The sequence below is a fragment of the Numida meleagris genome, chromosome 1 (assembly GCF_002078875.1).
Source record: "Numida meleagris isolate 19003 breed g44 Domestic line chromosome 1, NumMel1.0, whole genome shotgun sequence".
NCBI lineage: Eukaryota > Metazoa > Chordata > Aves > Galliformes > Numididae > Numida > Numida meleagris.
The window spans coordinates 110,236,887-110,261,820 of NC_034409.1; the positions used below are offsets into that span (position 1 = coordinate 110,236,887).

At 41.9% G+C, this 24,934-nt stretch overlaps 2 long non-coding RNA genes across 2 annotated transcripts; one reads left to right on the forward strand and one right to left on the reverse strand.

Annotated features, from left to right (window-relative positions):
- On the forward strand, window positions 477-3,976 carry LOC110403883. Its single transcript, XR_002441882.1, has 3 exons — window positions 477-1,149; window positions 3,011-3,205; window positions 3,685-3,976. It is a non-coding gene; the product is annotated as an uncharacterized LOC110403883 (long non-coding RNA).
- LOC110403876 lies at window positions 5,714-24,870 on the reverse strand. The gene is made up of 3 exons (XR_002441881.1): window positions 19,842-24,870; window positions 7,137-7,255; window positions 5,714-5,868 (listed from the first exon to the last, which is right to left on the reverse strand). It is a non-coding gene; the product is annotated as an uncharacterized LOC110403876 (long non-coding RNA).

Sequence of the window (24,934 nt, forward strand, 5' to 3'; positions counted from 1 at the left end):
TCCTAGTTGTCTCTCTTCTAGGTGAATCATTGCCACCAGTATTCAAATGTCAAAAGATACTAACGTTCAAAATGATTGCTGAGATGGCAGTTCTCTTTTAAATCTGTATCTTACCTTTGGAAGTGACATTTCTCTGTTGGCCTTGACTCGGAAGTCAGAAACTGAGGACTTCAGAGACTCCATTTTAAACAGCGCTGCCCAGCACAAAATAGGCTGCTGTTCTTCCAACAAATGTATGCCTGCCTGACATTTTCTAGCACAGCTGCTGGCACTATAATTTTCAGTCTTATGATTTTGGCAGGTTGAGGAAAAATATGGAAGGAGAAATACTATATAGATAGTAGGACTGAAGAAAATTGCCTTGTGTTTGGCAAAAATTAGTCTCAGGTTCTTTATTTGTAAAAAAAAAAAAAAAAAAAGGAATTACTGACAATACAGATACTCTATTATATAGAGTTTTGAAATGACTCCTTCAGTTACAAATAATCACCTGATTTTATTAAAAGGGTTATTTGGAAACATCATACAGCTCCTGTATAGGCATGATAACACAAGTCTTCTATTCTATGTGAGCACTGTTTGGATATGCCTACTGTGGAGCACAGAGCCCATCTCACCTTGTTACTCAAAATTGTTACCTGTGCTTGAGTTTGTAGCACTAAAGCTGGAGTAAAAGCAAACACTCATGGGGCTGCAGACACAGGATTGTGGTGTGAGCAGAATAAATCACAGGAGTTTTGGTGAGCCTGGCTTCCAAGAGCATGCTTGCAATGGCCAGAACAAGTTGGAAGTTTAAAAAACAAGGATTTTTAAGATTAGTGAATATTTGGATGGGAGTGGAAATGCTCTGCTTCTATGCTTCTGTAGTGGCAATGACTATTCTGGAAGAATGACATACAGATTCAATTTTTTTGCCTGGAAACTCAGTTGTAGATCAGTCGCTGAGTTGCTATTAACAGAAAGACAGAAATTTTGTTACAAAGTGGGTACCCCATGGCTGGAGCTGGGGTCACAAGCCATCACTCCCTGTTCCACAGAATCCTGCGAAAGGGTTCTCAGTGAACAGCGTGATCATAATGGGGCAGCTGTGAGGGCTAACAGCAGTACACTTATTTAAAGATTTGAGGGATCACTACTCTCACAGCAGAGGTGCGTCCTCTAATGATGATTTAAATGAATCCCTTTTATAAACAGTTCAGGACACGCTGTTAGATGGCAGTTCTCCACCTAGCCAGTAACCTCCCTCTGGCTTCATTTCAGCAAAGTACTTAAGCGCATGCTTAACGTTAACCACCTGAACTGTCCCACAGGATCCACTGCAATGACTCATGAACTAAAGTTAGGTCCCCGCTTGTGTATCTTGCTGACTGTGGGTTTCTGCAGCATCTACCACCAGATGTTTCAGAGGGGAAATGAAAGAAAGTCTGTAGTGAACAGTTAAGGGAATAATTTACTAACAGAGGAAACTTTGTTTTGCTTCCAAATATCTGAAATGTGATCTAATCTAACTGTAGATACTTTGGTAGTCCAGACATAGGTTTAAACCATTTTTAGTCCAACTCAGGTGTTGATCATTTATTTTTATCCTCTGGTTTCTTTTGTAATGCTCCAGACTGTCTACATCAGACTTTATCAACTTTGGGTTTTTGTCCTGATTTGTCTATGCCCCCGTATTCTTCAAGCATGTACCGTTAAATACAGTATTGCTGTAAGAACGTATGACAGAAGAAATAAAAACACTGTGCTCAGGGGATGTAACCCTGTATTGTGAAAAGGCTAAAAGGTGGTGTGAGATCTCCGGTATACCTCCACTTTTGCCATTCATGCACAGGTTTTCTTTTCTTTCTTTCTCTCCAACATACTCGTCTTTCATTTGGGTTATCTTCCAACAGCTCCTTAATGGGACATAGCACAGTCTGTGCACTAATAGCACAGTGCTGGGATAGTGCTAACAGGAGGCTTCAGCCTGCAGATCTCACAATAATTTTCTATGCCATAAGAGGCACACATTACAATAAGGCCTTTCATTGTGATTATACAACCCTGCACAATGCCTCACACTCGTCTGCTAATGCTGCTGGAGCATCATCTTAAACGCAGCCTTTCCTGCAAATCAGCACACATGCAGGACAACTCCAGTGTGTGCTCTATGGGCTGAACAAAGCAAGCCTCGCTTGCCTGGACCTCCTGCCTGTTGTAGAAGTACTGTTTATTTGCCTGGCTCCTGGTTACATGGAGTTTTAGGGAAAAGCATTTTCTAGTCATGTGAAAGCCTTTGTCATAGCAGACTTGTGGCAGGCTAACGCAATCTTAGAGACAGAAAGTGAAAGATTTATTACAGGAATCCCCTTCTTTCCAAACACAGCTTTCTCTGAAGGCTGTTGCTTCATTTCTCCCTGGTGCCACCTCCAAGGGCTTTAATTCCCCAAGTGACGGCAATAGGAAAAAAATGGCCACCTCCCATCTTTGTCACCAGTGGGGATTTAGTAACTAGTCAAGAGTAAGGTACATAAATTCTGGCCTTCCTTTACATCCATAGGGACTCAGAAACTGCCCATGCACTACAGTTTCTCCCTTTATATTAGTGTCTAGCAAAGCCTATCTCCACATTACCCCATAAGACAGTACAGCACTGATTTCTGATCTGAAAGAGCAAGTAGTTATTGTGAATATGTGCCTTACTCTTGACTAGTTAATTTCATCCCATATGACAGAACTCTCTTCCTTGCTAGCATGAGGAGGAAAACAATGGCTTGCTGTTTCTGTGAAAAACCATCATTAGCGCTGGTTTCCATCTAGAAAAACCCTTCCTACCATTAATTCAGTCCAGAGAAAAATCACAGATAGCAGTGGATGAAACACTGACTGACATTTTGGAAAATTCCTCCACTGCTGTGAGAGCAGAGGAGCCAGGAAAGGAATAAATAGCCACAGTTCTTCAGTCCAACCAGATAGCTCTAACTGCCTAAAAAGTCCTTAGAGTGCATATTATTTTTTCTTTGTTACTCAGCTTGCAGTGTGTTTACATGCCTATATGATACACCACAATATTAGAGACCATGCCTGTGGGGAATTTACACCCCACTCTGGGCTGCTGCGGCTGGGGCTGGCAGCTCTTGCACAACAGCATGGTGACCTGGGCCGACAGTGGTTGAGCAATTGCCCTGCTGGGATCTTTACGACCTGGGCTCACTCTCCTGCACAAGTAAGTCAATAGCACCAAGAATTTTGTGAAGAAATAGTCCCAAGTTCACCAGTATAAAATGGTTTCAGGACACAATTTAAAATGTACTTTATTGCATTTGGGACTGCCCTAGCTTCCAGTGCACTTAAGTGCCTGCATAAGGTGCGTAGCCATCTTCAGTGTCACCTGTTCTGAACCTGCAACCAGGTGAGAACCCTGCCATGAATGAGGAATAAAGAAAGGGAAGCTCTTGGCTTCCATGTGCAAAGAGCAGTTGCATCTTTCTCCTGGTACTAAGGACTAGGTCTATAGGTCTCCCCTGCTTGGACTCCTATCCATTAGGATTTTCTGCATATTACAACAGGAGACTCCTTACTCTGGTGACCTGTCTTACTGCTCTAGGCAAGAATGCTTTAACATGGAAAAGTTGCAGCTTTCTAAATAATGTCACGGTTCCTATTCTGGACTGTATCCTAAATATCGTCTCTGTCCTATACCAGGTCATGATGCCTTGGCATGGAGGTCTTCAGACACTTCCCCAGCTCCAGTAGCTGCACTGGGAGTAGATGGTATCATTTCAGAGACCTCCTCTTCAGTTCAACTCAACAAACATGAAAAATGCAAATGGTCTTGTACCTCCAGGGAGTTTATCTAACATTTGCCTATTGCGGTTTGACTGACAAACCAAAATGTTTCAAGTGGCCCCTCACCTATAGGGAGAGTTGGGAGAGTTTGAGCTACATTCGGCCCCTTAAGTTCTACTCAGTGAGTGCAGGTGTTCCGCACTCTTTTAAAATGTAAAAGATGGTTCTGGGTTTGGATGCCAAATACTCGACTTGCCTAATTATTGGTAGGCTTAAGCACAACAGCCTCCAGTTTTTCCTGTAGGCACTGGATATGCCTTTGCTACTACTTTCAGGCTCACTCTGTTGTGCTTTTTTTTTAGTATTATCATGTACTCTTATGGGTGAATTTTTTCATGTTTTTCTGAGAAATTTGTTATATGCGTGGATGCATATAGTAAATTAAACTGGTATGTTAAAAATAGCAACATTAGGAGAGCACTTATCCGCATAAAGAGACTACACTACAAAATGGTTTTATTGAAAATGTGTCCTGTAATGCTCAGTTCATTCTCGTAAACAATTCACTGCTTTAAATGTAGACAGCAAAAATTATGCACGATAGTTCAGCTCAAGAATCTGCTAGCTGTTTTTCTGAATCACTGTTGTTAATATAGGGATCGTGGGCGTCTAAAAAGGGTTCTATATATAATTCTGAAGAGCCATCTCATTCAGCTGCTGCAACTTTACCAGTTTCTCCTGATTCATTTTTTTTCTAAATGCAGAGCATTTTAAGAATACAGACTGAGCAAAAATGTTCCATATAGACCATTATAGTTTGCAGCTCCTTAACTTCCCAAGTGGTTATTATATCTCAGGCATTGAGAAATAACTCACACTGAGCAAGAAGTTATTCCATTGTACAGTATTATTCAAGCAATTAGAAATCACACTGTGTACCAAATACCAGATCTCTAGGTAGCAATTTGTGGTGTTGTATTATGCCTACTTAAGTGTGTAACTACAGCAAAAGAAGTACGACACTAACAATACAACCATTTTTAAACCAATAGACTAATATGCTCATAAAAACAATGTATTATAATCACAGTGCACCTTTCCATTGCCTTTAGTCACCTCAGTTCCCCTATTCATAATGTTCTGCCTTAATTTCCCCATTTTCCATAAACTCTCCAAGGTCAAGGATAGCGGGGTGTATTTCTTTGAAATCCATCACAGCAATATACATGGAGAAGTCCCCAGGAAACCAGAGGTAACATGCACTTTGCTTTGCTTGTGCAGAGACTCTAGCTGCTTCAAAATGCTCAAAATCTGGTCCTGGATTTTTCTTGGCTAGTGCAATAGCCATAAAGCTAAGCACAGTGTTTCCACATATTTCATTCTGCAGACTGTAGTCGGTCTTTTTCTTTAGAAATTAACTAGTACCAACATATTAATTTGGAGCATCGTGTTAAATTCAGCTTTGCATAGACAGGGATTATGAAAGCCAAAGCTTAACAATAATCCAGCTCTTAGGGTGGACCTTGTTTATAGGCAGAATCATAGAATCAATAAGTTTGGAAAAGTCCTCTAAGACCACCTAGTCCAACCACCAGCCCATCGCACCATGCCCACTGCCCATGTCCATCAGTACCACATCCACACGGCTCTTGAACACCTCCAGGGACGGTGACTCCACCACCTCCCTGGGCAGCCTGTGCCACTGCCTCACAACTCTTTCTGAGGAGAAATGTTTCCTGATACCCAACCTGAACTTCCCCTGGCACAACCTGAGGCCATTCCCTCATCCTATCGCTGTTACTCGGGAGAAGAGGCCGACCCCCCACCTCGTCACAACCTCCTTTCAGGTGGTTGTAGAGAGTGATAAAGTCTCCCCTGAGCCTCCTCTTTTCCAGACTGAACAATCCCAGTTCCTTCAGCTGCTCCCCATAAGACTTGTGTTACATACCCTTCACCAGCTCCACTTTGTCCAAACAGAAATAGACTAATTTCCTTGTAAAGTAACTGAGATACTTTTATTGATACTGGGTTCATTCAACAACTTTGCAGTTACTTTACAGTAGTATCAGAGGATGAGGTCTCATGACATGCCTGTGAGGTCTGGAGGTAAAAAAGCTTGATTACTCCCTTTCCAAAATTTACAGTAAGTGTCAGACATGAAGACATAAACATGAATGATTCTGGAATGCATCTACCTATTGAGAAAATGTTTTCTATAAAAGAAGCAGGAAATTCATGACAGTGCAGACACATGCACGCCTCCCTTTACACCCTTGTAAGACACAGAGTAGCAGTGTTGCAGCAGTGTTTCCTCAGAGGGCAGGAGTGAGGACATGGTTCCTTACTCATAACCACACACTACACCTGCCAGGCCATCCATCACCGCCATCTGAGTGCTACCTGCCCATGGCTGCTGTGACCCCAAGGAGGCCAGAGACTTGCCGTGAATTAGGCCTCAGTTGTCTTTCCTCTCAGCTCTGCCCTCCAGATACTGTTGAGGGACAGGGAAATCCACGGCCACACTCAAGGGTCTTAGGACAGCTGGCAGCAGTGGCTCAGGAAGTGGAAAACACAGCTGGGAATCCCGAAGTTTCAGAATCATGGCAAGCCATGCTCTGGCCCGAGCCTCTTTGCTGCACAAACACCCATAGAAACCCCCATGGTGGGGAGGAAGGAGCAAGTAAGCATGAGAGAGGCAGAAAAGAACAAGCTTTCTGTATGGAATATCTACATTTCACAAGGCTTTCTGTTACCATAGCGATGAGCATGGTATAAATACCTCGACACATCTCCCCTGTGGCAGTGTGCTGCAGGGCCAGGCTGCACACAGACATTTTGATGGGCTTGTTCAACCCCTCCGATCAAACTGCCAACAATTTTGTTCAATAGCAAACCAATAGTGCAGTGGGCAAAAGTGCTTTTTACACTTCATCCCACATGACTTACTTTCTGCCCCACCAAATAACCAACTGATTTTATTCTTTTTTAAACATAAAGATGGAGGATGACATCCTTATTAATTTGTATTCTGGTTAAACAGTCATAGGAAGAGCTGCATGCTAGTGTCTTTAGCTTTGTATGAAGTCAGACTGAGCCCAAGCATTTCCAATAGCAATTCAGTGCAATCAGAACTGCTAATGCTGCTGAATTCTGAGTGGTAAAGGAGTTTTAACAGATTGAGGTTAACCAGTCACGGAGAAGAATAGCCTTAAGCTAAGCACAATCGTTTTTAAGAGTGTCTGTGTTTTATAACACAAAAACCCTCCGATTGATTTCTCCACAATGTATGCACTCTTGCACGATGCAGACAAAAATTGGTGGATTTTTTTTAAACATCAAACATGATCCAATGTATTGGAACTAAATACCTTATTTAAAAAGGCTCACTGCCTCCTTCCATATTCTTGTGGCAGGTATGGTATCAGCAGTAATCAGACTTCATCAGGACATCTCATTTCCATTCTCTTCTTGGTTTTTGAGTGTAGAACTGAAAAGGGGAAAATTACACAAGAAAAGAATACTTATGCTCCCTTTCATTACACCTGTGCAGGAAGACAAACTATTTCAGATGAAGGAAAAAGCACTTTGAAATGAGGTATGCTCTCACACTTGAGGTAGCTAATTCAAACTATAATCCAAGAGAGGACAATGGATTTGGTATTTTTTTCCCACATAATTAGGTGGGTAAATAACATATGGAGATACCACATAGGTTGACCCAACCTGCTGTAGGGAAAAAAATGATAAAAATATCAAGCTGCCTGATTTTATCTTTTGATAGTTAACAGAAAATGAAGACAAAATGGTCATGTGAGTACTGTGCCTTGAAATAACTGTATACTAAGATGAATTTCTTCCTGGGCTATTCCAAACTCTGGTAACAAGAGGGTAATATGGAAATAGATGGGGCTGGGAGCAGGAGTAGAGTCACAGAAAGCCCAGGCAATACAATAAAAATCCCATCCTGGTACCAATGCAGCATTGCATTTGACAAGTTGAAATTTTCCCTTAACTTCTAAAAAATACAGGAAGAGGTTGGTACAGCCCAAATATTAGGGAGGGGCAAAAAAAGTGAATTCTCTCCCTGGCCTAATTGGGATAAGTTTGCAGCTGATATCATGAAGAGTAATCTTTTATTAATTCCAGTTTCTTGGCCCAGTTAAAGTGATTCTGAACTTTTTCCTCTGGCAAAAAAAAAAATGCTGTTTCCTCTATCTCACCATTCCTCATTTCTAACACAAACAATTAAAGGTATCAAGGCAGTACAAGAGAGAGAACCACGTGAGCCTGTAAAAGATGAAAATCTGTGTGTGCAGTGAGAGCTAGTCAAGATGTACATTCATCATATTGAGCACATTTGAAATACAGTTCTAACAGAACAGTACTGTAGCCACATGCTAAAACTCAGCAGCAGCTTGTACAACTCTTCACACTAAGTAACGTTCTTATCCTGCAATACTTTTTAACTGAAAGCTCATCTGAGAACTAAGAAACTGAAGTGAGCTTTCCATGGACAAAGTGCTATATTTGAAAGAAAGGTGATTCATACAGTGACAGGAGAGGGAAGAGGACATTGCATTAGTCATCTCTGTTTGCTGTATGACAACTACCTTCTCATAATTGGTAGCTAAAACAACTTTCACTTCCATCTGCTGTCCTTTAACCATAACAGAGCATGTAATCCATAGTATGTGGCTTAAACTCACTTCTTAACTGTGAAATAGATTATGGAAGGTACTCAGTGGGGTCAATAACTTGGAAAAAGAAGAAAATGCTTGTGCTTACAAAACATTTTGCAGCTGTCAGTTTGATTTGGATCTGAGACGGACCATCTCAGCTGAAGCCAACGGAGATGCAAAAATACATTAATAAATGGCTTCCTGATCACCTGGCTCCTTCAGGCATTAACCACTGCATATCTAATGACAGGTATCTCACTGAGTTAGACCTATACTCCATCCAGCCCAGCACCAATAATGGTAAAAACTGGGTGCCTAGGAGAGTTTATGAAAAGTAGGCAAGCATGTTCCCAACATTTCCCTGTCTCTAGCAGTCCACAGTTCATTAAACTTGGGCATAACCCACCAGAACAAAATAGATTGTTCGCAAATTGGGAAACCAAAGACATGGAAAAAAAAAATCTAAAGTCATAGAATCATAGAATCATTAAGGTTTGAAAAGACATCATTTAGTCCAACTATCATTTAGTCCAACTATGGACCATTTAGTCCATGAGATCATTTAGTCCAACTATCCACCTACCACCAATACTGCCCACTAGACCACATCCCTAAGTACAACATCTACCCTTTCCTCAAACATCTCCAGGGACAGTGACTCCACCACCTCCCTGGGCAGTTTGTTCCAATAACTCACCACTCACTTCTGAGAAGGAACGTTTCCTAATATCCAACCTGAACCTCCCCTGGTGTAACTTGAGGAGACTCCCTCTTGTCCTATCGCTGTTATGCCAATATCATGGGCCTACCAACACAGGATGTCCCAGATGATCTCTTGCATTAGCACAAAAGCTGGACAAAGCTAGGATTTCCAGGCTTGTGCATATTTATCAGAAATGCAATTTGGAGCACCGGAGCGTGGTAAAGAGCATTCATAAAGAACAAAGAAAGAAGTGCAAGTCCTTTTTCTCCTTCACTTGATTTCAGGATTGTGGGTGAATTGGGCATGCCATGCCACAGACTCTACAGTAAGTAAAAGCATTTTTTTCCTTCATTAGTATTAGTTTATGCATCCAAGAAGTGATATCCATGTGACCGCTTCGCATTCACCAGGCACCTTTGACAATCTTGCCTGCACTCTGTTCACTAGCACTTGAGAGTGGCCTGTAGCCTTAGATTAGACAGATGACAGCTAACCACTGCACTGAGTCTTGCCCATGGGAAGGTTATGGTAGCTTAGGGCCATTCTCCTGCAGGTAGATAGGCATGGTCTGAATAAGCGATGCAATGATCTAGGGAAAAAAATAGGATACCCGGCAGCAAACCTGCTGCAAACTGGGACTATACCCACAGGGACTAATACAGGAAACATTGTGCGTCATGCAGAGGAGTTTTTAAAATGAACAAAGAAAGAAGAATAAATATTTTTGCGAGATACTAAAACCTAAAGAAAATACAAAAGATCCTCTGCAGAAGGATCCATGAAAATATACCCATAATCCAGGTAAATCTGGTATGGTTCTCTGCTTACTGTGCTGCTGTATCCCAGGGTATTCATTATAAAGGCAGCTGTGTGTGTGTGCATATACAGGGAAGCTGACAGACCTCAAGAGCTTGAGAATGGAGTTTCTTCCATTCCAGTTGGCCTTCAATGAAAGAAAAATGAAACTTCAAAGACTTGCTGTATGGTACTGATCCCAGTGCTTGGCATTGACTTGGGATTGACACTGTAGGCCTGGTAGGTGCAGACTGCCCTTGACTCCTTTGTGCAACCTGCACACAGAGGGAGTGCAGCACGCAGCGCCAGGTGCTGCTGTGCTCTTACTTCCTGGAGATATTACCTCTGGATAGCCAGAGAGAGAAACAAAACAAATCCAAATGGGAGGCTGAAGAACTGGTTTATCAAGTTAAAATTCTAAATAGATCACAGCAATGCCTGACTACCAAACTATTGCATTTTCTAAATATTTATGCAGATAATGCATATAATTGCAGGTAAAAGCAATTGTTTTAGAGAAAAGACTGTGGAGTAGAGCAGCAGTACAGGATACTGTTTGGCCTACATTGTGCATATTAACTGAATCTTAGCTGGTGTTGATAAATCTTTCAATTCACAAAAGGAGAAAAAATTGCTTTAAAGGAAATAAACATAGCAGGAAAAAGAAAATCTGTATTCCGGATGTTACTCTGGGTAATGGATTGCAGCACAGATGGAAAGAATGGAGTGAAAGGGGAAGCACATACTATTCCGTATTGCTGTTCTGATTATCAGGCAAGGTGGCTGAGGCAGTGTGAATTATTTAGAGTCGAAAAAGCGTGCAAGTAAATGTTATCTCTGCTTTTTTAAATTTTTGTTTGGTTTGTTTTTGCTTTATTGTTTGAGATCCAAGAATTGAGAAATGTGCAAGGAAGCTAACAATGCTATATCTGGAAAAGAATGCTGAGCAGTGACTGTTATTTCCCACTGATGCTGTATTCAGCACAATGAAATAAAGATAATCCCTACCCAAAGGAGATGAGGACACTGACAGAGTGGGTTGACAATTTGTTTTGTTCTAGCTGGAAAAGGCAGCATTTTTAAAGTATCCAAGTGCAGTCATCTAAGTGCAGCTCTGGTTGAGAAATCACGTATCTGAGTTGTGCCACCTGCAGCTGACAGGCCATGCTACATTAGCACAACTGTACAGGTTTCTAGGCTGGAGCTGGATAGCAAGCCTTGTTTTCAGACTAAGTGCCATACTAGGCAGAGACAGAATGAGACACCTGTGCATACAAATGCATACTTGATATGTTTGTAAAAGTGCATATGTACTTAGGAATCTACTCTTAAATCACTGTGAACCTTAAGTAATTAAGAGTACATCCTTCTAGAAATTCTGATATGGATGGTGCTTGGTCTTCCACCTAAATATCCTGTAAGATCTGGCCTATTGACTGTCAGTGAGGCCTTAAGTACTTGCACGGCCCAGTTCCTTCTGAAAATGAGATGTGGGGTTCTGCATCACATAGATATCTTACTAGTTCTACTGCTAGCCACCTGAAAAAGAGTTCAAATAGAAGATAACACACACAGTCTCTAAGAGGGTAGCATTTTTACTGCTGTCCATTTCAGCCTATTCCCAAGGCTCACTTCGTCTTCCATTGTTTCCAGACATTATGCTGTGAAGACAAACAGAAAATGCCCAAGACAAAGAAGGATGTACTGCGGTCTGTAGGTGATGTTGAGCAACCTGTCAACCAAGAACATAAAGCAATATTTTCTGCAGGAGTGGAGGGCGATGGCCTCTCACCTGGCAGTGATGTTCATTCATTATTCTGGGGACTCCCAGATTCACATTAACGAGATTTCTGGTGCAGCTGCCAAAATTTTAATTCTCCTCTTCTTTTTGCTGCAGTAATACAGGTAACCTTGGGCTTACAAATGTGAGACTCAGTCACTGGACAGCTGTCAACAGCAGACAGATGAGAGCCAGGCCTACTTGATATGTTAACAGCGTCTCACAGCTGAATAAAAGGTTGATTAAGAACAATCACTGTAGAGCAATCTGTAGAGACTGTGCTACCTATGACTGAAAGGCAGACCATGCCCCTTTCTTACCGTTGGAGGGATTTTGATTTGACCGGAGTTATAAGCATATTTATGAATTCCAGGCTTCATTATTCTAATTCTCTGCTCCTGCACATAGAATTGTGAAGTTTCAAGCGAAAATGGATTCAGAACATCACATCTTCTCAAAAGCACAGCCTGCAACAAATAAATCCTCATCCTTTACATCCTATTCTCTTCTCTGCTGCTACTCTAATTCCTTCAAGAAACTGAAAAAGCCTGTTTTCCTTTCCAGTGCTTTCCAGGGGAGTGGATAATCTACCCAAGGGTTGGCTGCACAGTCTATCATTGGGTTCCCCCACAACAGCTCCTTCCCAAGTGGCCGGCATGTGTTGCTCCACAGCACAGCAAAATGGGCACATTTCATCTGCGGGGCAAGATGTGGCACGTCTCAAGGTAGAAACACACCTCTCTGCACTGCAGAGTTCACCTTATGATTGAACATATCCTAGGGGTGGGTGGTGGCGTGGCAAGGGGCCAGTGGCTTAGCCATCTGATGAATGTAATGGCTAGTGTCTCACACAGAGAAGAGATTGCACCTGAGAGGGTACAACCGGTATCAAATGATACTATCTCTGAAATGACACTTCCAGCCTTGCTCTTGCAAGAAAGTTTTTCCTGCGTTGCTTAGTTGCTTTATCTGAAATGCAACAATTCAGTTGCACAGGCCTCTGAGGGCCCACTGATTATTTTAAGAGGATCCATGAAAGGTAATTATAAGAAGTGAGCCAATGTCAGTCAGTTGAGATTCATTACAGGAGGAAAATCCTTAGGGATCTGCAAAGTAAAAAAAAAGGCTGAAAACCAGAGGTTTAGGCTGCTGCCCTCTTCTTCCTTCCTTGAAGCCTCTACTGACAAGGTACGGAAAAGCTTTCAATTACTACCAGAAATGACAGAAGATGAAGGCACTCAGCACCTTGCACGATCTGGAACTTAATGACCTTACTCTTCCCGGGCTCTGCTGCTGACAGCAAATGAACTGATAGTTCCTGCTGCTCCCACCAGCCTGGCTCTCTGTGTCATCCACCTACACACACTCACACATTCATTCTCTCCCTCATAACTTATTCATTCAATTTATTTATTTATGTAGGTCACTTTCAATAGTGATTTTTACAAATAATGGCGGAAGTGGAAAGAGCAAGAGAGAAACAGAGTTAGAGTTGGTGGCATGAAGGGAATGGCAGGGGAAGCTCTACTGCTGAAAACAAGCTGTATTACCAGAAGATTGTTCTCAATTTTCTCCTCTGTCAGAAACTAAGCAAATTCCAAGTAACATCAGCTTGACAAACTTTCTTGCTTGAGACAAGAAGGTTGGCTGATTTACCTGGTGTTTCTGTAGCTGCTCACGATCTACTGTCTGGATTTACACGGTCTTTCTAATTGTAGTTGTAAGAGCATTAGGGACTGCCTTTTAGAGATCTCAGAAGACTGCTTTTTCATCTATAGACCATTATTTTGGTTTTCTGCCGATGGAGTCGTTTAGTCATTAATTGCATTTTAAATCTTTCATCCACAGTGATCTTTGCAGTAAAGAACAGGCACATTTACATTGCCTAACCGATGTGTACAAATTAGGCTACTCCCCTTCACTTACTTTTTAATCACTTCCTAAAGGAGCTCCCTTTCCTATATTGACACCACAGGAAATCTAGGGAAATTAGCTTCCTAAATATGCAATTAGACAAGGTGAGCTTAGCTGATCTTAAGGCTTTCCACCATAGAAAGAAGCAACCCTGGTCTTCCACCTCCTTTCTTTTTCCTGTCCTTTTCCTCCGTCCTTCCCCTAATTCCATCCCTTTGTTCCTTCTGCGTGCTTCCTTGTAGCATATTTGACACCCACCTAACCTGTCACTTAGCTAATGCAGTTCACTGAACTGGCAGAAAATAAATATAGAGAAGTGAAAAAGGGACAGTTTTCAGCCAGGTTAATAATCAGCCCAGTGAATATGAACATCAGGATCACTTAGGAATCAGTGTGAAGCGCAAGGAAGATGGACCCTTTTCCCAATAGAATGTGGTTCTAATAGCTCAGTTTGACGCCATTAATGGTGTTCTTAGTTGGCAGTAAAATCTAGACACCTAGGAATAGAGGAAATTTATCCTCACTGTTTTAGCTACGCAGTAATGCATTTAGATTTCATTTTCTTTCCCTTCTATACTCAGCTGGCATGTTCTACCACAGTTCAGGGCAAGAAAGTGTTATAGGGACCCCCTTCAAAGCACAACACCGCTAGACTTCTAAGATCATCTGTCTCTAGGAGTGTTAGGGCAATTATGTGAAGCACTGAAAAGCAGTAATTATCAAATATGACCTGCCCTGCTATAGTGTCTAGTGGAAGAGTGCAAAAGCAGAGCTAGCAGCAGCACAGTATTTAAAATGTGAACATAATTCCCTTCTGAAACAAAACTGTAGGTAAAATCTTGGCTGCTCCATCTTTTGATATCTTCAGATCAAGGCAGGACACTTTCTTCAAGAGACACCATGTCAAAGATGAGGTATACTCCACTGAATGTGTTGTGCTCAGTAACAGGTTTGGTTCAGTGAAACTAAAGGGGCTGCAGTACACAGGAGGTCAGAACAGACATACTCTCTAAGTATGTAAAGCACAGACTACACAAAGAGATAAAAATAAAATAAAGCAAGACCTTTTGAGTAACGATAACAATTCCCATTGTTCTTTCAAAACAAAAGAGGACTTCTCCCTACTCTATCTCAGATAAGTACGTTGTCTCTACTCGACGTACCATCCTCCCTTACCTAACACGAGGATACCTCCCTTCCTTCTGATCAAAGGATATAAACATAGAACCAGCAATCACAGAAACTACAGGCTCTCTCTTTATTCAGAATAATTTCTGAATGTACATGCATTCTCCTAGCAACGTACTGGAAATGCTTTTGTCATTTCTGCTTCTCATATTACGTGGAGATATTATGTACTCTGCCCCAGCCTCTCATGCTCAGGCTGTGATGGAAGCACTCGTGGTGTGCACACATCCAGAGGATGTGCGTCTCTTCATGGGTTGAGCAGAAGTGCATCATTTCCCATTTTCGCTATAGTTTTTTACATTCAGAATGCATGCAGACATACAGTCTGGACTGTAAAGTGGCATTAGTCCTAACAATACGTTCAATACAAAGCACCATTTTGTGAGAGTCCTTACACCATAGTTCTCCAGTGGCCTCATTAGTACCCTAGTTAGTCTTCATTCCCATCAATCCTGTCGAGTTACAGAACACACTTCTGCCACCTCAGTTTAAAATCAGTCCACCTTCATCTGGCTTCCTACCGTTTCTTAGTTTCTCCAACTTTCTCCCTTTTTCCTATGACTAACAACTTTTTTTTTTCCGAGCCAAAATTTCTTTGTCAGGAGTTCCTACCCATGGTTCACTGCTATCATAAATGGAGAGGCCAGTTCTGGAGCAAGTTGGCTTCCTGTTGCAGCATCATGCCTGCAGCATTGTGTTAATTTGCTTTCTTCGTGTGTAGCACATTATCAGCCTTCAACAGAAAGGGCTCAGATGACTCCTCAAAAAATGAGGAGTGCAGGGAGAGTCTTCCAACACACTGAGACTTTGGAGTCAGGTGCGAGAAAGTCCAAGTGGCAGCTGCTCTGCTTAGGAAAATCAGTTGCTTCGAGATAGTTGGTAAGCTCTGTGTTTGAAAAAGAAATGGCACTCTGAAAAGAGGGACTAAGCAGACTATTGAGCAAGTGTGTTCTGGACTAGAAGACAGGCCTTCCTCCTTTTCATGGGAAGAAGGGACACAACAACCCCCCTCTGCATTGCTCTTTGCTACTCCTGAACTTTTTGGATACTGTGATTTAGAACTCTTACCATATGAGAGAACAATGGCCCCAGTCATGTTCAGCACTTCCTGCTGCTACATACTGTGTATATACACACCTCCTCCACCTTTATCTGTGCAGGTGTACACATTAGCTCATTTGGGCATCAAATTCAGACAGAATCCAGAGCATGCGAAGTATCTAAGTTCTCCCATACTCAAGCAGCCACATCAAACACAATTGAAAATAATTATTATTATTATTATAATTTTCATACAGAAACCATTCAGTTGGACATTACTGTACCTTGTTCTAAATATCTACTTCTTGTATAGTGGTCTTTTATGTACTGCATCTCTGTTATCTAGGTAATATTAGAGAGGGAGCTTTTTAATACATGTCTCTAAGTACAGATTTAGAAAGAAAAGTCATCAGAAAGGATCCCTGTAGGTTTCTTTCTGCTCCTGAGCAGACTTTAAATAAACTGTCTGATAAGTCTAGTTAATACGCTTGTGCAGAGAGTAAGTTTCCAAAGGCCTGTTCCAGAGAACCCTGATTAGATAATACGTTAACAAGGAGAAACCGTGGCTTAGAGGACTTTGTTTTCCTTTGCTGCTCATTAGAGGCAGCCCAAAGCTAAATAAGTCTACTGGCTGGGAGATTGTGGATCAAGATAAAACTATGTGCAGACAAAATAGGACTGTTTATACTTGATATGAGTATGCCCTGAGTTTTCATGTGGTCAGAAATGATAAGCTACTCTGTATCAAAGGAAGAAGCACTATCTTCAAAACACTCGAAGCCGATCTTTTCATATTACTGCGATCGGGTACTTGTACTGCCAGACTGATGAGGGGAGCTAACCCCCTGGCAGTGGGCCTGAATCTGTGAAGGTGACTTCAGCCTCCTATAGATTCAGATTGCAAGAGGTTCAAGTAGACAAAACTCTCATCATGCTGCATAGGATCAGACATGGGCAAGTGGGGAAGGTAGGCCTTGATCACTTCAGCCTAGATTGCAACAAAGATGTTCAGTCAACTTAAAAATGCCACATTAAGCGGAGAGGAAGGGAAAGGAGGCATTTTCAATGCCATTTCTAAATTAATTTACTTAAATCAGTATAACTTTGGTGTGTAAGGCTTATTGTCAAAGCCAATTCTAAATTAAAACGAGAAATAGAGTGGTATCATCCATTGCAAGGAAGATACGGACTGAAAGAACTGCTGAATTGCATGATGGCTTCTAAAAATACCAGAATGCGATGGATTAAGTACAAGTGAGTTAATAAGGTGTTACACTGCATTCTGAAGGCTGCTCAAAATTAGCTGCGAATGTTCCTTTGCTTGTCCTAAATACACTGCACAAAGACACCACTTTTTTCACTGCTTTTAGTCTTACTTTGAGCTGCCACACTGAGAAGTCTCGCTCTGGAGGCACTAGAGGGAGAGACAGCTTTGCTATTGCTCGTCTTTCCAGTCATGTTCTCAAGCCTGAAGGAAACAATTCTAATATATGATGTATAGAAGTGCAGCTCAGTCATTTCCCTAAATTATTTATCCAGCGTGTAGTACAGCGCCATCATACAGTGCTTCTATTTTCTTTTGAGAATCTCTAAACAACTACCAAGCTAGGTGCCGCCCGATGTCACACAATATGATGCATATCTTCCAACAGAACAGGCAATCATTAGTTTGGTAAGATAAGCCTGCGTTTCCTGGAGAACTGGGATTCTTACACAGAGGTGATTGTACCCTCAACCTATATTACCCTCCCAAACTGACACTGGTTGGAATTGCTCTCTGTGTGCTCTTACAGCTGCGGAGAGCAACCTGCTCCTCTCACCCATAAGTAAAATACACTATAATCTTCCACCAGACCAGTATTTCTGCAGTGCTCCAAAAGTAATATCCTCCATTTCACTGCACTTTTCTTACAATTTTAACAGGTCTCTCATTGAAGAGTATCTGGAGTTCACTGGCAGTCTACCAAGTTTGCAACCAAACATGTAATCAACTCTTCTGTTTCCGGAGTCAAATCCATTCTCACATTCCCTTTGTCAAAGCTGACATCTTGGACAGAGATAGAGTTCAGAAGTTCAGGTAACTTTCCTCTAACTTCTATAAAAGCGTTAATTTATGCTTTCAGGAAGAAGGAAAAAAAAAAAGAGCCAATTCTAGAAGCTATAGAAGTTCTTGTACACCATCCTACCTTAGAAATCACAGAATCACAGAATTGTACGGGCTGGAAAGGGCCTCTGTAGATCACTGAGTCCAACCCCCTGCCAAAGCAGGCTCCCTAGACCAGGCTGCACAGGTAGGCGTCCAGGCAGGTCTTGAATGTCTCCAGAGAAGGAGGCTCCACAACCTCTCTGGGCAGCCTGTCCCTTCACATCCCAAAGTCGGAGTGGAGAATGGCTCGGGCTTAATTCTCTATGTATGTCTTTACTTTTGAGTGAGTGTAACGGCCAGCATTTAAACACTATCTGACTGCAGCTGCAGATCTACATAGCAATTAAGCATGTTCTGATACTCACCCTTGTCTTAGAAGAGCACGAGTGTTTGCACTGTCTGAATGCAGTAGCCAGCAGCAGTTAAATACAATCGAGCGATTTCTAAGTTTAGGACAGAATACCTCACAGCTGCAGTCCTTCTCCCACTGGGTATGACTAATCAGATTGACTTCCCTGCTAGTGTCTCCATCTCCTTAGGTGTTTGCGCAAATGAATTCTTTTTGCCAAAGTACTTTCACATTGAAACAAGCGCTCACTTTGCATTTTTCCTGCATATGTATATTTTTTCAAAATCCGTGAATAACACTCAGGAGGTGTTAAATGGGGAGAAATCACAGGTTATGGATGACGTTGCCAACTTTTTCAAGGCAATGACTGAGCAGTGCAATTCATCACCTCACTGTCGTGAGCTAGATCAGAGGTTCTTCCTCCTTCGTTAGCTTTTCAGAGACGTCTGGTCTAGAAGAGATGTTACAGTTTTGCTCCTATTTCAGAGTTACTCGTGAACAAAGCATTTTCTACACACAGAAAAATGCAGCTTGTGTGGCTGAAACAGTAAATTGTGTTGTAATTAACTGAATAACAATAATAATGAAAATACACTCATTTGGGGATAATGAGACCTTTAGCTAGATTTAGTTCCAGTCTGACAGAGACAAACCAATTTAAAATTTACAGTGAATATCAATATTGTTAATGAAGAAGCCCAGAAATCTCAGATTAATACGGCTATGTTCAGCTTTTAAAAAATAACTCATGTTTGGGTTATTATAAGAAAGGGGACTTTTGTAAATTCAAATAAAATCAATGATTCTATTTTATGACTTGGAGAATGTTTCTTTTCTTAGGTTGTTCACGACGTATAATTAGAACTGTAGGGTATTACTACACCCTGTACAAGAGATGCTCTATCTCACAGTGACACACTGTTTCACAAAGCATGAGCGACTGCCAGAGAACTTTCAATCTGCTACTATATATTTTCTCCCGTTCCAAAATCAGCTGACAAACTAAATCATATGAGCAAAATACATCATAAAAGAGAAATAACTTCTCTAAAAACTTTTTTCTTAAAAAAGATTTGTTCCCCCTGTACCTCTTTTAATAAAGTGAAAAAAGCACCTGTGCAGTAACCAGCCGTGAGCTCCTTCCTGTAACACACACAAACCCACTTTTGCAAAGAATGCTCTACTGTAGGTCCAATAGCCTTGTACAGTCACAAACCACTGATTTGTGTCATGGAGTACTGAATTACCAAAGAATAATGCAATCACTGATAAAAATAAGAGTCACAAAATCATTCATTTGTTCTTCCCTGTTTTGTGATTTCAAAGTCATTGATATTTTTCAACTGGATTTTTATCATAACCGAAAAAATTGTATGTTCATGCAAGTGCTGTAATGGAAAAGACTAAATATTTTTGGCTACTGGCATGTGCTTAATCTATAGTGATGCATGTTATCTTGTTTGAATTTAAATACGTACCTCAACTTTTACTGAACACAAGGCAGAAGCTCTGTAAGTTCACAATATGCAGCACTACAACAACCAGTGTTATATTTGGGAACTCATCCACAACGTATCTGATTCACTGATGTCTTCTGAAAAGAATCTTTTCTGAAAAGTCTTCTGAAAACAATGGAAGTGATGAAAATTTTATTATTCACAGAATGGTTTGGGTTGGAAGGGATCTGAAAGATCATCTAGTTCCAACCTCCTTGCAACAGGCAGGGACACCTCCCTCTAGTCCAGGTTGCTCAAAGCTCCATCCAGCCTTCATAATTTATATAGGCATTTTAATATCATATTCCTAAATGTCACAATATTTTATAAATTGACAAGAATTTTTTGCATTACATAATATTAGTGCGCAATTATTTTTTTTACTATTAAAAGAATGCTTAAATGCCAAGTCCCTGGAGACTTTCAAGGCGAGGCTGGATAAGGCCCTGGGCAAACTGATCAAGCTATGGTGTCCCTGTTCACTGCAGGGGAGCTGGACTAGATGGCCTTCAGAGATCTTTTCCAACTCTAAGGATTCTATGATTCTATGAAGCCCAGGAGGTGCCTGTGATAATTCTCTTATTAAAAAGATTGACAGAGAAACAGAATGTCCAACTCCAAAACATACAAACACAGAATGGCTGGGAGACTACCTTGTAGAGTGCAATATGGTCTCTCTACCTCCCATTCAACATTTATTATACAGCTACAAAGAACAGTAAATATCTAACTCCTCTGGAAATCCAAGGTCACCTGCAGCCCTTCCCTCCAGCTCTATCACAGTTAGCTCCATGACTAAATAGCAACAAGCTTTGTGTGTCCAACAAATCCCTATCTGAGTTTGGGCTTCTAGGCTCACCATGATGGTAACAATGAGGAGCCAATATAGAATATTTACCCGCACGCTTGAGTAAATATTATTTGCAGTCGTTACAGTCATCATTTCACAAATGAGGAAGTTGAGGCACAGAGAGGAAATCATTTGCCTGGAGTCACAATATTAATAATAATGTTGGAAGGAGAACGTGACATTCTGATTCCTTGGTGTTGTCTGCACTGGAAAAAAACTGGCAGTACTTAAGGGAGGATTGGGCATTTCCGTCCCAGAAGCACAAACCTTCTTTAAGTCAGACTAATCAGTGAGTTACAACAGCTATGCTGGAGGCAGTAGGAGGACAAATGTGCCTAACCAAGCAGAACCAAACTTTCCCTTCACTGGGAAATGCTTCCTCATGTCTTTCGGGTACTTTCTCTGTGGGGTATGAGAGGACACCATTGCCAGACAGATCATAGTGGTTGTTTCTGGCCTATTCTGCTACACAAGGGGACAGGCTGCAATGCCCTGCAAGAGTATAGCTTTGCTTTCCCTGTGTGCACACCAGGCTTTCCTGACAGGCACTCCCCTTGGTTCCCCTGCAGCACTAAGACCTTGTCTGTGCTCCATGGCCAGGAGAGCCAAGCAAGGCTGAGCAACAAGCTAAGTGCAGCAGCAGGCTGTGCCCTGCACATCAGGTGGCAGAGCTGGACACAGATCCCAATGGTGCACAGCTTGAGTGAGTGAGGTATTTTTGGTCTGCAAGAAAGCCCAACGTGGGAGACAACTGCGTACATGAGACCTACTAGGTCTGGTTTTGTACCATTACTACTAGGAAATTTGTTGTTGGCTTTACATGGAGAAAGACTAAAAACTGCTGAATTAAGAGAATGAATACAAACAAGACAGAAATGTCTTTAATTGAAAAACCCACATGAACACAGCCAACCTTCTCCTCCCCATAAATGGACACTGACGCTTTCTTAGCAAAGAGCCAACAGGAAAGTGCAATAGTAATCTGGGATTGTTAAAATTTCATTGATTTTAAAAAGTGTTCAACAGCAGATTCAGAAGTTTCAGTAAACGATTGTAATCACAGTAACAAGACACTATAGAAAGAGATCGACTATAGTTGATCAACTATAAGCAGAAAAATAAGCTACACCTGACAAATAAAATCAGGTTATATTTTATGCTGAATTAGCCTCTTACCATAGCAAACTGCAAAATTCTGTAATTCCCAATCAATGTCTCCCAAAACACATGCAACTGTACCAAAGAATAAAATTTGGATTAATTTTTAGCTGTGTTCATTGCTTCTGCTTTATTATTCTACTTAAACAAACCATTATATTGTATCAGGAGTCCATTTTGTTATTTGGAGAATTATATTTAGAGTGCTACTTATCCTGAAATACTAATTTAAAACATTTTCCTATCTACATGCAATAAACTCACCTATATAATCACTGCAGGCCTGCCTCGCAGTCCAGAGCCGCAGCCCACAACTCAACATACCATTTTTCACTCATGCACTTAAATGTTAAGAAAGAGAATCATAGAATCATAGAATGGCCTGGGTTGAAAAGGACCTCAAAGATCATCGAGTTTCAACCCTCCTGCTGAGTGCCGGGTCACCAACCACTAGACCAGGCTGCCCAGAGCCATGTCCAGCCTTGCCTTGAATGCCTCCAGGGATGGGGCATCCACAACCTCCTTGGGCAATACTCACCTCCTTGGTAAGTACCTGTAAGATTGCAGGAACCAATAACCCCAGCCTGAACTGAAGCTTTGTTATCTGTTTTTACAACCTGATATAATCCAACCTCAGTCTGTCAAGCTTAGGGAGAACTGTAAATTACAGAAGTTATCTATTGTCTCCCTAACAGCCATATAATTCACCACATCTATATCAGAGCACTGTGCACAGCATCCTCTCCCTCAAATGTCCTGGTACTCTTTCCAGTAATCTCAAAGGCTTTGCTTTCTTCCTCCCAAGGCTTTGCCACCACAATAACCTTCTGAAACCTGTTTCCAATTTCTTAAGTCGGGGTTTTGAATTTAGATACAATGCTTATCCGTCTTAGAAGTGCTTATACAAAAAGCGGCAGCGCTGCCAGCCTCAGAAAGGCAACAAGAAGTAAAACTACACATACACTTATTTCTTTTTTCATGAGTAATATGTAGGCTAGTCACTTGATTATCAAACTCCTTATACACATCTCCAGCTTACTGTTGAAACAACAAATCTTGCAGTCTCCAAATATCAAAACTGTCTGCACACAATGTGCCTTGAGCTTCTGAACATTCTCCGTGGCTGCTCTTCCTTTCCTTGAAAGTATCAAGAGCTTCCTGGTTTCTTAAGCAGCCATGTGAGGACAGCTCAGCATGATCCCTGCAGCAGTTCTGATTAACTTCTCCAAGCAAAATAGGGAAAGGCAGCCTCCTTCAGCCCCTCCCCAGGCTGAAGAATTCACCAAGACTAGAGCAGAGTACTGCAGGAACTGCTCTCAAGGGGGCAAAGTCAAACTGCATCACAACAAAATTGCATCCCAGCAATTTCCACCTGCCTTTTCAAAAGCAAAGTCTCAAAATCAATGGGAATTTTATTCTGGACTAAATTACAAGAGAAAAGATGGGAAGAGGGGAAAAAAGAACAACAACAACAAGAACAACAAAAAATGGCCTGTATTTCTAAGATACAGTTCTCTTAATACGTAGCTGAATTGCATTCCAGTTCACATATGTTGGAATTTTGTTCAGCAGTGCAACCAGTTGGCCCTAGAATGGGTACACACTTATTCATGCATATAGAAGAGAAAAAAATGTATTTTTTAGAAAAATACATATTTGCAAGACCTTACCTGCAACAACAGTTTGCATCACAGAATTGTAAGCATTGGAAGGGATCTCTGGAGATCATCTAGTCCAAACTTGCCACTAAAGCAGGTTCCTTACACTTATAGCTTCACTATACAGTCCAGATGGTATTAATTATTCCATCCTTCATAATTTATTTTTTTTAATGGTACAGAGCAGACATTTCTCTCACATGTACAGAGGGAGGAGGGAGAGAGTAAAACTCAGTTCTAAACACATTTTTCTGATTTTATAAGTAAAAAACTCCCATCCAACCAGCAGCAACTACCTGCAGGTCTCATCTCACTGCCATTCAAGCAGCTGGCAAACTTCTCTTTGGCAGAGCACAGCACCAAGCGAGCAGGGCTGGCATGGCTCCCTACTGGAGCAACGCAGTCACCTCACAACCAACCCTCTGCTGCAGCAGTATCACAGTCAGTGCAGGCTCCAGCAGCAGCCTGTACACTGCTCTGTGTAACCTCTTTACAGGGAGCGAAGCTGCTCCCTGTCAGCTGGCTCACAACTCGGTGCAATAAACACTCCCTGCAGGAATAGAATGGACTCTTCCTGCCACCAGCATAGATGCGTATTTATTTTTTGATGGTTGAGTACACATTTCTCACACTGAAAAAACATTTCCTTTTACTGCTTTCTTTCCTCCTCGAGTGAGATCAGTAAGAGATTTTTAAGTTTTACAAAACAAGCGTAACTTATTTTTTTAAAACTTTGTGAACTTGTACTGTTATCTGTTTTGGGGATTTGCTTGTAGCCACACGGCAGAAATGTGTGATTTAACACTGGTGTGAGCCATAACACACTACACAGAAGATTTACACTGTTCCCTTCCTTAAGCCGCTTCCTTTGGTAACGAGGACACAAAAACCGCACTTCGGTTGTTTACAGGCCTTTCCCATCCCCCTCCAGGACGGTCAGTTACCTCGGATGAGAAAAATATATAAAAGTTCACCTCCAACTTCCCATTCCCTTTGCTCTTTAGGAATAATGCCTCGCATTTCCCAGGTTATTAGCCAAAGATGAGCCAGCCCCGGCCCCAACACAGACTGCTGCTTCTCACTGCCCTGACAGCCCGCAGCACGGCTCTGTCAGGCGCCAAGCCTCACCAGCGCGCCCAAACACAACGGATGAGCCGTCCCCGCTCCTCGGGGGAAGGCAGTCGGCTCCAGCCTTTCTCCCTGCACCTTCTCCCAACCCCTGCGCGGTGCCACTTCCCCTCTCGGACAGCTCAGCCCCCGCTGCCTCCCCACGGCCGAAGCGCGTCCCTCCCGCCACACACAACACCAACCCCCACCACAGCCACCACCACCACGCGGCCCCACCCCCCGCACCGCCCTGCCTTTGGCTCTGCCGGAAAGGTTCTCTTTCCGGTCCGCCGCAGCTGTTC